Source organism: Hevea brasiliensis, chromosome 5, assembly GCF_030052815.1.
Source record: "Hevea brasiliensis isolate MT/VB/25A 57/8 chromosome 5, ASM3005281v1, whole genome shotgun sequence".
Classification (NCBI taxonomy): domain Eukaryota; kingdom Viridiplantae; phylum Streptophyta; class Magnoliopsida; order Malpighiales; family Euphorbiaceae; genus Hevea; species Hevea brasiliensis.
In genome coordinates, this window is record NC_079497.1 from 7,068,956 (window position 1) to 7,084,149 (window position 15,194).

At 34.8% G+C, this 15,194-nt stretch overlaps 1 pseudogene; it reads left to right on the top strand.

The window, feature by feature from the left end:
• Positions 1–3,406: 3,406 nt before the first annotated feature.
• LOC110656763 (trihelix transcription factor GTL2-like) lies at positions 3,407–6,079 on the top strand (annotated as a pseudogene).
• Positions 6,080–15,194: the final 9,115 nt, after the last annotated feature.

The window sequence follows — 15,194 nt, forward strand, 5'->3', positions numbered from 1 at the left end:
ACAGAGTCCGGCCATAAAATGGACTTACTAACGGGGAGTTTTCGACTCACCCGACCTGTAAACACAATATATAGTCAATTGGGGAGCTCAGCTCACCCTCTACATACTCATCAACATAATAATAAATGGGAGCTCAGCTCCCTCATCCAATCCATCAAACATGACTTAAAATATTAAGTTTACAGGTCCAACATGATAATAATATTACAGACCAAATTCAAATAATTACTGCTAACATATGCGGAAATTCTAGGAGTAAATAAAATTACACAAATATCGATAAACAACCTGCGAAGTATAAAAGCAGGTTAACCCAGAATAAAATATCCTCCTGCGGCCTGTAAAAATTTTTGAACAGGAGTGAGCGTTCGACTCAGAGAGTAAAATATCAATCTTAACTATAATCTCTATAACTATCTGAAACTAATGCAACCTGTAGAGTGAAATGCAACATACACAACATTTTCACATCATAACATCAAAAAGGTAATTTGGAGCACTCACACACCCTGTAGTATCAATCATAACATATGGGAGTGATCCCTATACACTCTCTTAAATCCAACCCGTGCCGGTAATTACTCAAGCTCGGACTTCCACTTAATAACCAAATCGAGGGTCCCAGCGAATTACTCAAGCCGTGACTACCCCTCGAAGGAACGGATCCCAGCGAATTACTCAAGCCGTGACTATCCCGTCCTATCCATAGTCCACACCACATCACACGCACGCCAACGCACGCACACTGCTCCAAATTACCACAACAACATCCATGGTACATCAACAGTTATGAATGCAACATAAATCGTGCCTAGAGTTTAACTACATAAATATATGCATATAAGTGATGCATGGGCATGCTGAACATATAATAATATCGAAATTATAATTAAAATTAATATTTTACTCACAGACTTGACGACAAATTACAGTGGCGGTGGGCGGAGGAAGAAGGTCATTCCGACTCACGACAATCATATTACATTTATTTAATACAATCTGACTCAATACAAATAAAGAAAAAGACCAATTACGTCCTAAGTCGTGCCGAAAATCCGGCAGAGTCTCCCCTATACCTAGGACCTACCCAACCTGCAAAAGGGCTAAAAACGCACTTCTATACTCACAATCCATACATCAACAGTTCAATCATATCACACAGCCCCTCCTGGGCCCATCAAATCAATCATCCATCACAATACGCAAAATTTCAATTTAGTCCTTATTATTGATCATTTTTGCAAAACTGCCCAAACAAGCTCTAAAAATTATAATACTTTGCCCCGCGTTCATTATCAATATTTCTATGCTATTGCAAATAGAATCGTAATTTTATAAGCTACCACGAATATTTTATTGATTTTTAATACTATTTAAGCACTTGAAAATTACGTAAAAACTAGGTTCGGGTTTACCTTTGCCGATTCCGACTTCGGGACGCGCCGACGCGTCGACAATGGGGCTAGCCAAAACCTCGCCCAATTCGAGACTTTTCCGGCCACGGTCCGTCTGCCCGAAATTTGCGACCGGTCAATCGCCGAATTTCCGCGAATCGAGGATACCTACACGAAGCCCATAACACGGGGTTAGCACATAAATTTTTCAGAATTTTCTAAGCTCATTTAATGCTCGAAATTACATCGCGGTTCCGTGGGACCCATCAAAAACGTGTCGGAAAAATTCAAATTTATGTCGCGAAGCTCTCGACGAATGGAGCGTGCTGGTGGCCTCGGTTTCCTCGTGGGATTCACGGTTTTTAAGAAATCTAGCCCAAAAGTCGAAATGGGCTAAAATCTTCCCGAGCAAAAATCGGACAAACCGCTCGATGGATTTCGGCGTTCTTGGTGTCTATGGAAAGCTCTCGCCGAGTAGATGATTTTAGACACAAGACCCGGTCCAATCGGTGGCCGGATCGGCCGGATTTGGCCGGAGAAACTGGAGCGACGCGCGCGCGCAGGGGAGGGGAGGAGAGAGAAAAGAAAGAGAAAAGAGAGGGACGACGCGCGCGGGAGAAGAAAAAGGAAAGGGAGTCGGTTCGATTCGACCGGTCCGATCCGGTCCGGTTCGATTTGGCCGGTTCGATTCGAAATACAAAATTTTGAATTTTTACTCTGCCTCGGGACCGAAAACGAGGTCCAAAAATTCCGAAAAAATTCCGTAAAACTCAGAAAAATACGTAGACTCCAAATATATTTTTAGTTTTGCCACGTGGTCTTTAAATTAATTTTTAAAAATCATCAAAGTTTATATTTTCGGAAAATTGAACCCGATTTTTAAAATCCGAAAAATCTCAAAAAAATTCCTAAAATTTAAATAAAATTAAAATATCAAAAATACTTATAAATAATAAAATTTGGGGTGTTACAAAAACACTATTAAAATTTATTAAATATAACTTAATAAATATTAAAATTTGATTAAAATAATTAGAATTTAATTAATTAATTATATTTATTTATTTATTTATATTAACAGTTATTATATTTAATTAACTTTTAATAACCCACTTCTAGCCGAGTTTAATAATATATCTATTTACTATCAAATATATCTAATAGTTGAAATAAATATTTCTTAGACGAGTTTAATAATCAGGGTGTAAATTAAAAATTTTGGAAAAAATATTATTTAAATAGTGTTAAAAAATTATTTTAAAATTCTATATTTTAGATTTTTATATTAAGAAATATTTTTAATAATAATGTCAAAAGAAATTTTAGATTAATAAAAAATAAAAATGAAAATAATAGTTTTTTTTATTCCTTGTTATTAAATAATTTAATTTTTAAAATATAAAATAAAAGTATTATTAATGATAAAATTTAGAATGAAGGTTTGAGATGCCAAAAGCTGAAAGGGCAATTTCAGAAGGAAAGAATCTTAAACAGCTGTTGACGGCCGTGCGTCCAGAAGGAGAATATTTCGATCACATGAGCAAATTGACGCGCACGTTGGAACCCGATCGCACTTTCATCACAGCCTGTGCACAGTCACCGACAAACAGTTTTGTGAGGTTGTTCCTTTGGACTTGAGTTGATTGGGTAAAGTTTCTTTTGGAGGCCTAATTTTTAAGGCCTTATTAGGACAAAGCCCTAGTCCAGTATATGTTATCCTCCTTTGGAACCCCCTGAAGTTGCATGCAGGCCCATTGTTTTTTAAATTAATCTCCATTTTTGTTGCTTCTAAAAGTAATGTTACAATTATGAAGGTGATTATCCCCAGATGGAAGGTACCATGCACTCTTAAAACTACTACTGTAGCCCTGAGCAGCATGTGAAAACAATCTCCCTGCTTTCTTCCTTCCCTTCCTTAAATAATTGGCCCATTGTCTGCATGTTTTCAGGATTCCTGCCACCCCCCTCGCCGTTAATTACACCATCATCAGCATCAGCTACTGCACAGGATTCTTAATTCCCCCAAGCTATACAATAATGACAAGTATCATTTTCTTCATTCCTATTCCCATTCTCATCCATGGCCTGTGCATTTACTTTCTCCAATCACAACCTATAAAACACACCCATCCCCCTTCTCATTTATTTTGATAGGACAGTGACTTCACTTTTCTCTACAGGAGTGTCTTGTCTTTCATCTTCTCCCTTCCACGATCGGACAAAGTCCTTGATAAGAGAGAGAGAGAGAGAGAGAGAGGGGGGTTTGTGTTGCAGTTTTGTGCATACCATTTTCTTTTTTTATTTTTGGGTTGATTTACAGAGAGGGAGAGATGGGGAAGTAAGGAAATTTAGATCGAACATAAGCGCAGAGAGAAAAAAGCAAGCACAAAAACTAACAAAATTTACACTCCGCACAAAAATGTTTGAAGGAATACCAGACCAATTCCATCTATTCATAACTTCAAGAACATCACTTCCTCTCCCTCTCTCTTTCCCACCTCTTCATGGCTCCTCTAGTGCTAGCACAGCTACCTTCTCTAGTTTTGATCCTTATTCTCATAATCAACAGCTACCCCTGCACCACCACCACCAGCAGCGGGCCAATTTCTTGCACCTATTGCACCAAAGTTCACCACCCACAGGTAAAAATAAAGACAAGGAAGAAAACAACATGTTGGCTATGAATTTGGAGATTGAAAGAGAGAGATCATTGCAGGAATCGGTCGATCCGTGGTCTAATGATGAAGTTCTTGATCAGATCTAGCATGGAGAATAATTGGTTCCCAGAATTCAGTTGGGAACATGTATCAAGGTAAACTTTAATTCCTTTAATTTGCGCTTCTCTTCATCCATTCTTGTTTGGGGTCCAAATTAAGACAAACATGTGTATGCACAATCTTTTCGACTTGTGCAGATATTATTGAAGTGGGTTTTGCTGCACTTGAAGCTGAGTATGATCAATAAAATAGCAAACTCTCTTAATAAACTTTAACCCTGCATCTCCTGTGTCTAGTCTAGGGATTTTTAATCATATCTTTGTATATACACACCGACACACAGAGAGAGAGAGAGAAAGAGAGAGAGAGACGGAGAGGAGAATTAAAGAAAACCTTCTTTAATATTTTAATAACTTACTATTAAAATGAAGGAAATAAATGCCAATGAGTAATGATATGTAAGCGTGGCCTTTGTTTTATAAATGTTTATGTTGGGCACAGGAAGCTTGCAGAGCTTGGGTTCAAAAGGAGTGCTGTGAAGTGCAAGGAGAAGTCTGAGGAAGAAAGTAGATACTTAACAACTTTAATTACTCCAAGAATTATAGGGTGTTTGTTGAGCTTGAAGAGCTTTACCATGGTGATAATCAAAACCCTCGAGATTGCAGTAGGAAAGAGCAAAGAAATGGTGAAGGCCATCGAAGAAGAAGACAAGATCAAACAGAATGTGGAAGAAGATTCAAGAATTGATCAAACAGTAGGAAACCCAGCTGAAGGTAATGGAAAAGGGATTGAAAAATCCAAAAGCCAGAAGAGAAAAAGACAGAAAAAGTTTGAGATGTTCAAGGGGTTCTGCGAAGATATTATAAGCAAAATTATGACTCAACAGGAAGAAATGCATAATAAGTTTCTTGAAGATATGGTGAAGAGAGATGAAAAGAAGATAGCAAGAGAAGAAGCTTGGAAGAAGCAAGAAATGGATAGGATCAACAAAGAGCTTGAACTTAGGGCACAAGAACAAGCACTTGCGGGTGATAGACAGACAACAATAAACATCTTCTTGAAAAAAAATTCTCATCATCAAGTATTGATTCTTGTATTGAAATTCTTGGAAAGATAAATGCACAAGTTCTTCTTAGAGGACCGAACAGTTCAAATCCTTCTACTTCATCTTCCTTGGTGCTACAGCAAACCCTAATCCAACTTCTCAAACCAATAACCAAAACAAACCAGAAGCACCCATATCAACCACCATAGGTTTACGTCATCAAAACTCAAGCTCATCGCCAACCAAAAATAATCCAGTTATACCCACTTCAATGCCAGAAAACCTAGCGCCTGAAAACTCAAGTTCAACACTCGGGACCAGTTCATCTACATCCTCGGAAGCTCCCCAAACCCAGAACCCAAATTTTTTCAATTCCCAAAGCAATCCATTGTCAACGGAAACAGTGCAAGAAAAGCCTACATCCGATGATAAGGAAGACCTTGGGAAGAGATGGCCAATATACGAGGTATTAGCACTGATAAACCTAAGCTGCAGTCTGTACAACAGTAATGAAGACAAGGAAACAATAGTAAAGGCTCCTTTATGGGAGAGAATCTCACAAGGGATGATGGAATTGGGTTATAAAAGGAATGCAAAGAGGTGCAAAGAGAAATGGGAGAACATAAATAAATACTTTAGAAAAACCAAAGAAGTTAACAATAGAAGATCTGTCGATTCTAGGACATGCCCTTACTTTGACCAATTGAGCACCTTGTCTAATCAAGGAACACTTGTAGCACCCATCGAGGGGCCAGAAAAACTTCGGTTGAAGGCTTCGCCGAAAAACCACTCGGCCTGCTGCAGGCTAATTAGTTCATCCCAAAATGGTTCTAGTAATTCAACAATGCATAATGTTGGTGATCAAGTTGAGAAAACTGTGGTTTAAGCACTAGCTCTTGAGCTTGAATTCTAATTTTGCAATATTTTAATGGGTGTTTTGCTGCTGTGACCATAACAGACTGACAAGAGGTTTTTTTTTTTTTTTTCTTTTTCGTTTGAGTAAGACGACATTAAATAGTGTGTATATACATATCGATTAGGATAAATTTTCTCAATAATCATTCAATTTTATTAATTATTTCATTTCAATTATTATAATTTAATTTATTTTAATAAAATCACTCACTTTTATTTTTTTTTAGTAACAATCACTCTGATCAAAATTTGATAAAATCTTCAATAAAATTCTTATAAACGTGTCTTATGTGGCTCTAAATCATAAAAAATTAATGTCTTTACTAAATCATATAAAAAACTAAAAAAAAAATATCTCTATACATTAATCTTATTTTTAAATAAAAAAAAATAAATTCAAATAAATATATAATTATTTTTTATAATTTAAAATCAAGTAAAACACACTATAGGAATTTTTCTAAATATTCTATTAGATTTTAATACAAATAATTAATAATAAAAATAAAAAATAAAAAATTTTATTAAAATATAATAACTAAAATAAAACAATAAACATTTACTGCAACTAAAATTTATCCCATCAATTGACATTGTTTTTATTCATACCTTCTATCTATCTTTTGGAGGAGACACATGTGAAGTTGTATTTTAGTGGGCACCGACAAAATCAGAAATAAGGATTAAATAATTTCTGGTGATCTTACAATGATTTTACATTTTTTTTTCAATATCTGCTTTTCATTTTCTATTTTCATTGAAATTTTCCTTTCCATATTGGGGAAGAAATTATATGTAACACCACTATATGCATAGTCTTATGTATTTCACTGTTTCAGTAACCGGTGTCGGTTCGAATAATTAAGAGGATTAGAATCATGTTTAAGTCATCTAGAAGAACAAAAATTAATAGTGATTACCAAAAGGTTAAATACAAATAAGAAAAATAAAGCATAAAGATTAAATGAGTCGGGGGTCACAGCGATGGGTAACCGTACCGGGAAGTGTCTGCGAGGTCAATTGTAACCCTAATTTTGTACGGGGCATTATGATAATGCAGTCCTAAGAATTATTGCGAAGCTAATGGAAATGTGAAAACCACAGAAAAGAGTTGAAAATCAGGTCAAATAATTAGATCAGGGTTCCAGAAGAAATGCATAATTATTGGTAAACCGGATTAGACCGACGAGGGGCAAATTGGTCAATTCACCCTTAGAAGTGACTCATGGCCTAACTATCCAATAAAATGTGAGAAATTAAAATTTTGAAGTATACATTTAAATTAAAGAAGTATGGAGAAAACAAAGGAAAAAGAAAAAGAAATAAAATAAGATTTTATGACATCACTATAGTGATGTCACCATGAGACAATAATTAAAATTTCTTAATTATGAAAATCATGGGATAAATACTAAACTAAAAGCAAACAAATTTCTATTTTCTCTTAAAGTGGCCGGCACCTTCTTCTTCCTCTCTCCCTCATGTTTTTATTTTTTCCTCCATTAATGAACCTTAGAGCTCTTACAAACCCTAAATTCCCACCATAAAATTTATAGTTCCCTCAACAAAACTTTGATAATCAAGCTCGGACAAGAAATTGGGCACAAGGAAGAGAAGAAAATTTGAAGAATTAAAGGGATAGGAAAGCTTCACCCAAGGTTAGTTTAATTTTAATGTTCTTTCCTCATTAATCTTTGAAATTAGGTTGAGAAATGCATGAAATAAGTCAACAATTAAAGAAATTATGTGTAAACTTCCAAGAGTGAATTTCGGCTAGCATTCAATTCATTAGGATTTTATAGAATTTGTTGGAATTAGAGTGGAAATGAGCTTGAATGAGTGTGTAGATGGATTGTATGCACTTTAGTTTCATCAATTGAACCAAGTAGAGAAATTAGGCTTCTTGATTTAGGGAAATTGGGGGAAATTTTGGGGATTTTTGAAATTGAGACAAATTGACCTAATTAGACTCAATTTGGTCAATTGGGGTCAATTGGAGTGTGTTGGAGTGATGAGAAGTGAAATGAAATTCGAATTGGTAGGGGTTCAATTCTGGACAGCCAAACCTTGGTCCACTTCAAGAACCAAAACTGTAATTCTGCTACTCCAATTGGTGTGAGACCAATTGGAAATTAAATGAGACACACAATGCCACGATTTTCATGTAAAAACCCTGCCGTGAAATTAACTTTAAGTTAGTAAACAATTAGGTCAAACCAGGAATTGGCATACTGCCACTGTACAAAAATGACTAAATGAATAGTATTTGTTCATTTAGCCATAACTTGGTCTAGGAGGGTCTAAATAACCTGAATTTTATACTGATGGAAAGCTGAGATATAGCACTACAACTTTTATGAAGAACATAAACCCAAATTCTGACCTTAACCCATCCGAAAATTGAGCTGCAGTCGGCACACCAAAACTACCAGAACAAAATTGGTACCTAGAATTCTAGGTTAAATCCAATCCGGCTAGCCACCTTGAAATTAACATAACTTGACCTACAAAGCTCCAAATGGAGTGATTCAAAAAGGAATTAAAGTTAAGACAATAAAGAACAACTTTGATGAAGGACACTTAGCCAAATTTCTATTGTAACCAGACTAATAGAATAATAGAAAATAGTAATCCAAAACTGAAAATTTAAAATTTCTCTTAGGAGACTTAGAAATTGGAATGGCAACTAATGCCAACAAATTTGATACTCAAAATGTAATATGTGGGTGTAATTGGAATTTACATACCTATTAAGAATGAAAATGTCAACATTTTAATTTGAATAGTGTAATGAATAGTAATCCCAAAATGTGAAATTCAAATAATGCCATTTTAAGCAATTTTAGGAGTACAATTAAGTAGGCATAAAATAAATTGTTGCATTAATTATGAGAGATAATACTGAAACACTGTGAATTGTGTGTTTCAGTTGAAAAAGAGACTGAGAAGGAAGATAAGAGAAAGTGAGTCAAGGCCTAAAGGCGACTCATTCCAGGTTTGTGCATAATAAATTTTAATTTATCGTTTTCTCATATAAAACTTGTTTAGTTATGCGTTGTGAAATTATTGTGTTAATTATAGGTTTTGAGAACTATTGTGTTGCCACTTTGTAAATGAAAATTTGCCTTTGGAAATTGATTGTGTTTTGCATGAAATGTTTGAATAACTTGATTTAAATTAGTTTTGGATTCACACTTAGCATGACAGTATCATTATATTCCTCCTCCGTTTACGGGGTTGAGATCGACTATATTCCTCTCTCTCTCTGGCTTGCCAGTTGAGATTGAGATCAGATGAGTACTCATACAGCTAGCTAGCCACCTTCCTCATTGATTTCGATTAGTGGAGTTGTGATTGCTTTATCGTGGTCTACAACACAGCATTGATCGGAAATTTTGTATCATGACCTAAGTTGTGTATGGATTGGTAACACTGTACTTTATAAATTATTTGACAAAATGGTATTATAAATGTAATTTGAAATTTGTGAAATGTGATTGTGAAAGGCTTTGAATTACTGTTTATCGATGAATATTTTATTTTTTGCATCTTTAAATTTTTATTGTGCATCACTGAGTAAATAATACTCAGTTATAGCTTTTATTTGCTGTCACAGATAAGGAAAAGGACAAAGTAGTAAAGTGAGCTGCTCTAGTGATCGGAGGACATTTCGAGGATTTTTGTACGCGTATTTATTTATACCCTTGTAAATTAGTTGATGTAAAATTTTGGTCATATGTATCGTTTGTTTTAGTAGAGCAGTTGTACACTTAAGTATGTAATAATATTATTTTTTATTTTCCTTCTGTAAATTGAAAATTGTTTATGTAAATTAAGTTAATCACAATGTTGATGAGTTTATTAAACTGTTTTTGAGAATGTTTGAATTGTGTATTTTGAATTGAGACTTGGTTGAACTGTGTGGATTTGAGATTATATTGGAGGTTAGGGTTGAGAAATGAAATTATTGGAAGTGTTTTCACAGGTTTTGAAGAACTGATTTTTCCCAATTATAGAGGGCACTCTGTCGAAATTTTTATAAAATTTACGGAAACTTTAAATTGATTGAAAATTTGATATGTGGTTTAACTTAAATTAAAAGCTTTTAATACCTGTCAAAATTGCTTACCACTTTTAAAAGGAAATAGAATTGCTTTAAAATCCCTTGTAGTATAGTTAATGAGTTATCGGTAGGTGAAGTTCGGTAATTCATTAAGTATACTACGGGATCATATTATGCATTCCGGAGAGGTAAGGTGTGACATTATAAACTAATACAATATGTGAAAAGAAAATTAGGAATCTTTTCAGCAAAAGAAAATGGAGGATCAAAGTTGTATTGCATATTTATACATTGAAAAATATATAGAGAGAGAGCCCATCTAGAAAGCAAAAATAATTCATAAATTAATACACATAAATTAATTCATACACTCAACGTAATCAATAAGAAATTAAAATTTCATATTTATAAATTTTCTCTCAAAAATATATTAGAATATTTCAAGAAATTATATTTTATGGAAGGATTTGTTTAATAAGTATTATTTAAGACAACAGTATTTATCTATAAGAGACTCAAATATTGATTGGAGAAATTTTAATATTATTTTAAGAAAATAAATTGAATTTAACTCACTCTTAAAAGTTAACTTAAGAGAGAAAGAATGTTCGAGATAATACAAGAATATATTACTTCTATTTCAAATAAACGTGAGAATTTAATAAAAATTAAAAAAAAATATTTGATATAAAAAAATGAGCAAATACAAATAAATAAAATTTCATTGAAAAATTAAAATCTGAAAATGAAAAATAGAAGGAGTGATACCATCTGAATTTTAAGAAGGCTACATTACAAAACTAAACAACGACAACACAAGAGCATGACATAATGTTTCTGTTGGGAAAGGGTCCCACTAATACGATTTAGTGCATCTTACTCTGTTAGCTTACTGGTGTTTACCAAGTCAATTTTCTGTTACTTTTTTCTTGGGCTAGATTTAGTCAAATAGTGAAGTGTCAATAAAAGAATACTTTACTCTGATTTGTTAGGTTTTTATGTGAGTTTTCTAGGAATGTCAGTTACTCTTTTTTTTTAGTCTATAAATTCAAGTCACTGTAATTTTAATATATGCTTCAATAAAATTCTTACAATTCTCCATATTTTCAACTTTCTTTATTTGTTTTTATATATACTCTGTCTTTTGTTTTATGGAATCAGAGCTTTGTTGAAGCATTTTCACCACTCTTTCTTTCTTCTTGTCTATCAAGTGTTATTTGTCTTGTTGGAGGAGATTAAAAGTTGCGGAGAGAGATGGAGTTAGTAAATGGAGGAAGTAGTTCAAGCACACAATATAGTGTTGAGAAGCTTGTAGGGACAAACTACAAGTACTGGAGAATGTGTATGGAGGCATATCTTCAAGGTCAAGATCTATGGGATTTAGTTGAAGTAGTAGATGTTGAAATTCATGCAGATACTCTAGAAAATTCTGAAACATGAAGGAAATGGAAGATCAAGTGCGGTAAAGCTCTCTTTGCTTTAAGAACTTCAATTAGCAAAGAGTTCATTGATCATGTTCAGGATATCAATTCACAAAAAGAAATGTGGGAGACACTTGAGAGTTTATTTTCCAAAAAGAATACAGCAAGGTTACAGTTGCTAGAAAATGAGTTGGCTATGTCAACACAAGGAGGAATGTCTATTTCCGAATATTTCTTACGAGTTAAAAGCATTTGTGCTGAAATTTCAGAATTAGATGTGAATGAGAAGATTAGTGAAGCCAGATTGCAATGATTTCTCATTCGAGGATTGAAGGAGTAAACTCCTTTTGTTACCTTCATTCAAGGATGGGCAAAACAGCCTTCAGTTGAAGAGTTAGAAAGTTTGCTTTCTAACTAGGAGGCCTTGGCAAAGCAAATGGCAAAGAATTTTGAGTCAGAGGCTGTTCTTTTCTCGAAGGGAAAGCATGACAAGAAAAACACGTCAGCAGGGAACAAGAACAATAAAGAAGGGCCAAACATGGGAAAAGCTACCACCAACAATTCACAAAACCCAAACATTGTCAAGTGCTACAAGTGTGGTAAAATTGGGCATATCAAGAAAAATTATAGAGTGAAGCTTTCTAAAGCAAATGTTGCAAGAGACAAAGAAGATGGAGATCAACTAAAATGGGAGCAATGCTTCACTGTAGAAGTTGCTGAAGGAAGGGACAACGTCACTGTTGAATCAACACAAGTTCAAGCTCTTTTTAACCATGAAATTTGTAGAGATGAATGAATCATTGATTCTGGTTGCTCCCATCATGTAACTGGAAATGATTCACTACTCTCAGAAGTGCGTCAACATAAAGGAGAGCGGGTCATTGTTACAGCTGATAATTCAGCTTATCCAGTAGCAAAAGAAGGAGTCGTTAAGATTGGCATGGATGACAAAAGCATGGTAAAGCTAAATGACATCTTCCATGTTCCAGGTTTGAAGAGAAATTTAGTGTCAGTTTCTCAAATTACAAATTCTGGAAAGTATATTTTATTTGGGCCGAAGGATGTAAAAGTTCTTAATAATGTAAAAACCATATCTGCTAATATGGTTACCTTTGGTGAGAGGAAAGGTTCTTTGTTTGTTATGTCAGCAGGAGAAACCTATGTAAAGAAGACAATCCAAACTGAAAATGCAGCAATTTGGCACCCTCGGTTGGGACATTTAGGCTACCAACTATTGTAGCAAATCTCCTCAAAGACGTTGGTGGATGGTATACCGGCCTTGCAAAATATTCATGAAGATGTAATTTGTCAAGGGTGTCAATTTGGCAAGTCACATCATCTTCCATTCACAAAGTCATCAAATCGTAGATCTTCCATGCTTGAATTGGTCCATACAGACCTGATGGGACCAACAAAAACACCAAGTTATAGTGGATATCGCTATGTCATGGTGTTGGCAGATGACTTCTCAAGGTACACTTGGGTGAAGTTCCTAAAAGAGAAGAGTGAAGCTTTATCAAAGTTTGCTGAATTCAGAGATGCTGTAAAGAAAGAATTTGGGAAGAAGATCAAATGCCTGCGGAGTGACAATGGAGGAAAATATATGTCAGAGGATTTCTTTCAGTACTGCAATGACAATGGTATTTTACGGCAAATGACATTTCCGAATACGCCTAAGCAAAATGGCATTTCTGAAAGGAAGTTGGCTTATCTTGTTTCTATGAGTCTCTCATGGCTGCATGATAAAAATCTCCCACAAGAACTTTGGGCTGAAGCTGTTCAATGCCCATGCTATGTAATAAATCGCCTACCTCCATGGCCAGGTAAAGAGAAATCTCCTTTTGAGCTTGTATATGATGAAAAGCCAAAAGTAAATTACTTTTGGGTATTTAGTTCTATTTGTTATATTCATATTCCAAAATCAAATCGAACTAAGCTTGACCCGAAAGCAAAGAAGTGTATTTTTGTTGGCTATGATTCATGCAGAAAAGGGTGGAGGTGTATGGATCCAGAAACAAAGAAGTATGTAACTTCTAGAGATGTGGTGTTCGATAAAGTGTCATCTTACTATTCATTGCAAGAAACCACCATTCAAGAAGTCACTCTTAATGGTGATCAAGAGAATCTGCAGCTGTATCCAGAAAATAACATAGAGTTTCTCATTGATGATGAATTTCCAGCTTCAAACATCTCAAATTCAGAAGATGGTGAACAAAAGAGGTCTACAAGGGAGAGAAGACAACCAAGTTATCTCCAAGACTATAAGGTGCAAATCAATCAATGCACTATTACATCATGCTTCTTTACTGGAGCAATAGATGAAGAATCAAAGAGCTATGAGGAAGCCAAAGACTGTCCAGAATGGGAAGCAACTATGCAAGAAGAATTGAGGCTTTAAACAAAAATCAAACATGGGAGTTGGTGTCGAGACCAGAAAATTGTAATCCAATTACTTGTAAATGGGTTTATCGCCTCAAGAGGAAGTCAGATGGGACTGTTGATAAATGCAAAGCTAGGCTTGTTGCTCGTGGTTTTTCTCAAAACTATGGGTTGGATTATAAGGAGACATTCAATCTGGTTGCAAAAATGGTAACAATAAGAACCACTTTTGCCTTTGCAGCTTTTAAGAATTGGAAGTTATGGCAACTTGATGTAAAGAATGCATTTCTTTACGGAGAATTGGATCGTGAAGTGTTCATGGAACAACCCAAAGGCTATGTTTCAAAGCAATATCCTCACCATGTCTGTCGGCTAAAGAAGGCGTTTTACAGTCTCAAACAAGCACCACATGCCTGGTATGGTAAAATTGCTCAATACTTTATCTTTTGTGGATTGAAAGTTTTTGAGGCATATTCTAATTTGTTTATTAAATTAGAAACAAATATGCATCTGTTGGTTCTGTTGTACGTGGATGATATGATAATTACTGGAGATAATGAAGTTGAGATTTCTATGCTAAAATATGAGCTGTCAGTTCATTTTGAGATGAAAAACTTAGGAGATGTTGGCTATTTTCTTGGTCTAGAAGTAGAAAAATCAGATCAAGGGTACTTTGTTTCTCAAAAAAAGATATGCAGAGGAGCTTTAGCAGCGTTTTGGCATGGGGGAGTCAAAAGAAAAAACCACTCCAATGGAGCCAAATCTCAAGCTAATGAAGAATGAAGGACAAGAGTTGAAAGATGCTAGAAAATTCAAACAACTTGTTAGTAGTTTAATTTATTTAACTACCACAAGACCTGAGATTGCATATTCAGTTGGTGTCATTTCCCAATTTATGCAAAATCCAAGAACTTCACATTTAGATGTTGCTAAGAGGATTCTACGATATGTTAAGGGAGCTACTAATTATAGTCTTTTGTATAAGAAAGGAAGTAGTTTTTTGTTGAAAGGATACATTGACGCAGACTGGGTAGACAATGCAGATGATCGTCGATCAACTTCAGGATACAGTTTTAGTGTTGGTTCTGCTGCTATTTCATGGTGTAGCAAGAAGCAACCCACTATTGCTCTATCTAGCACTAAAGCTAAATATATGCAGCAACAATGGCAGCACAAGAATGTGTTTGGCTAAAGCGTTTGATGGGAGATATTTCTGGTGCAGTTGATTATACTGTACAAATTCAATGTGACAATGAGAGT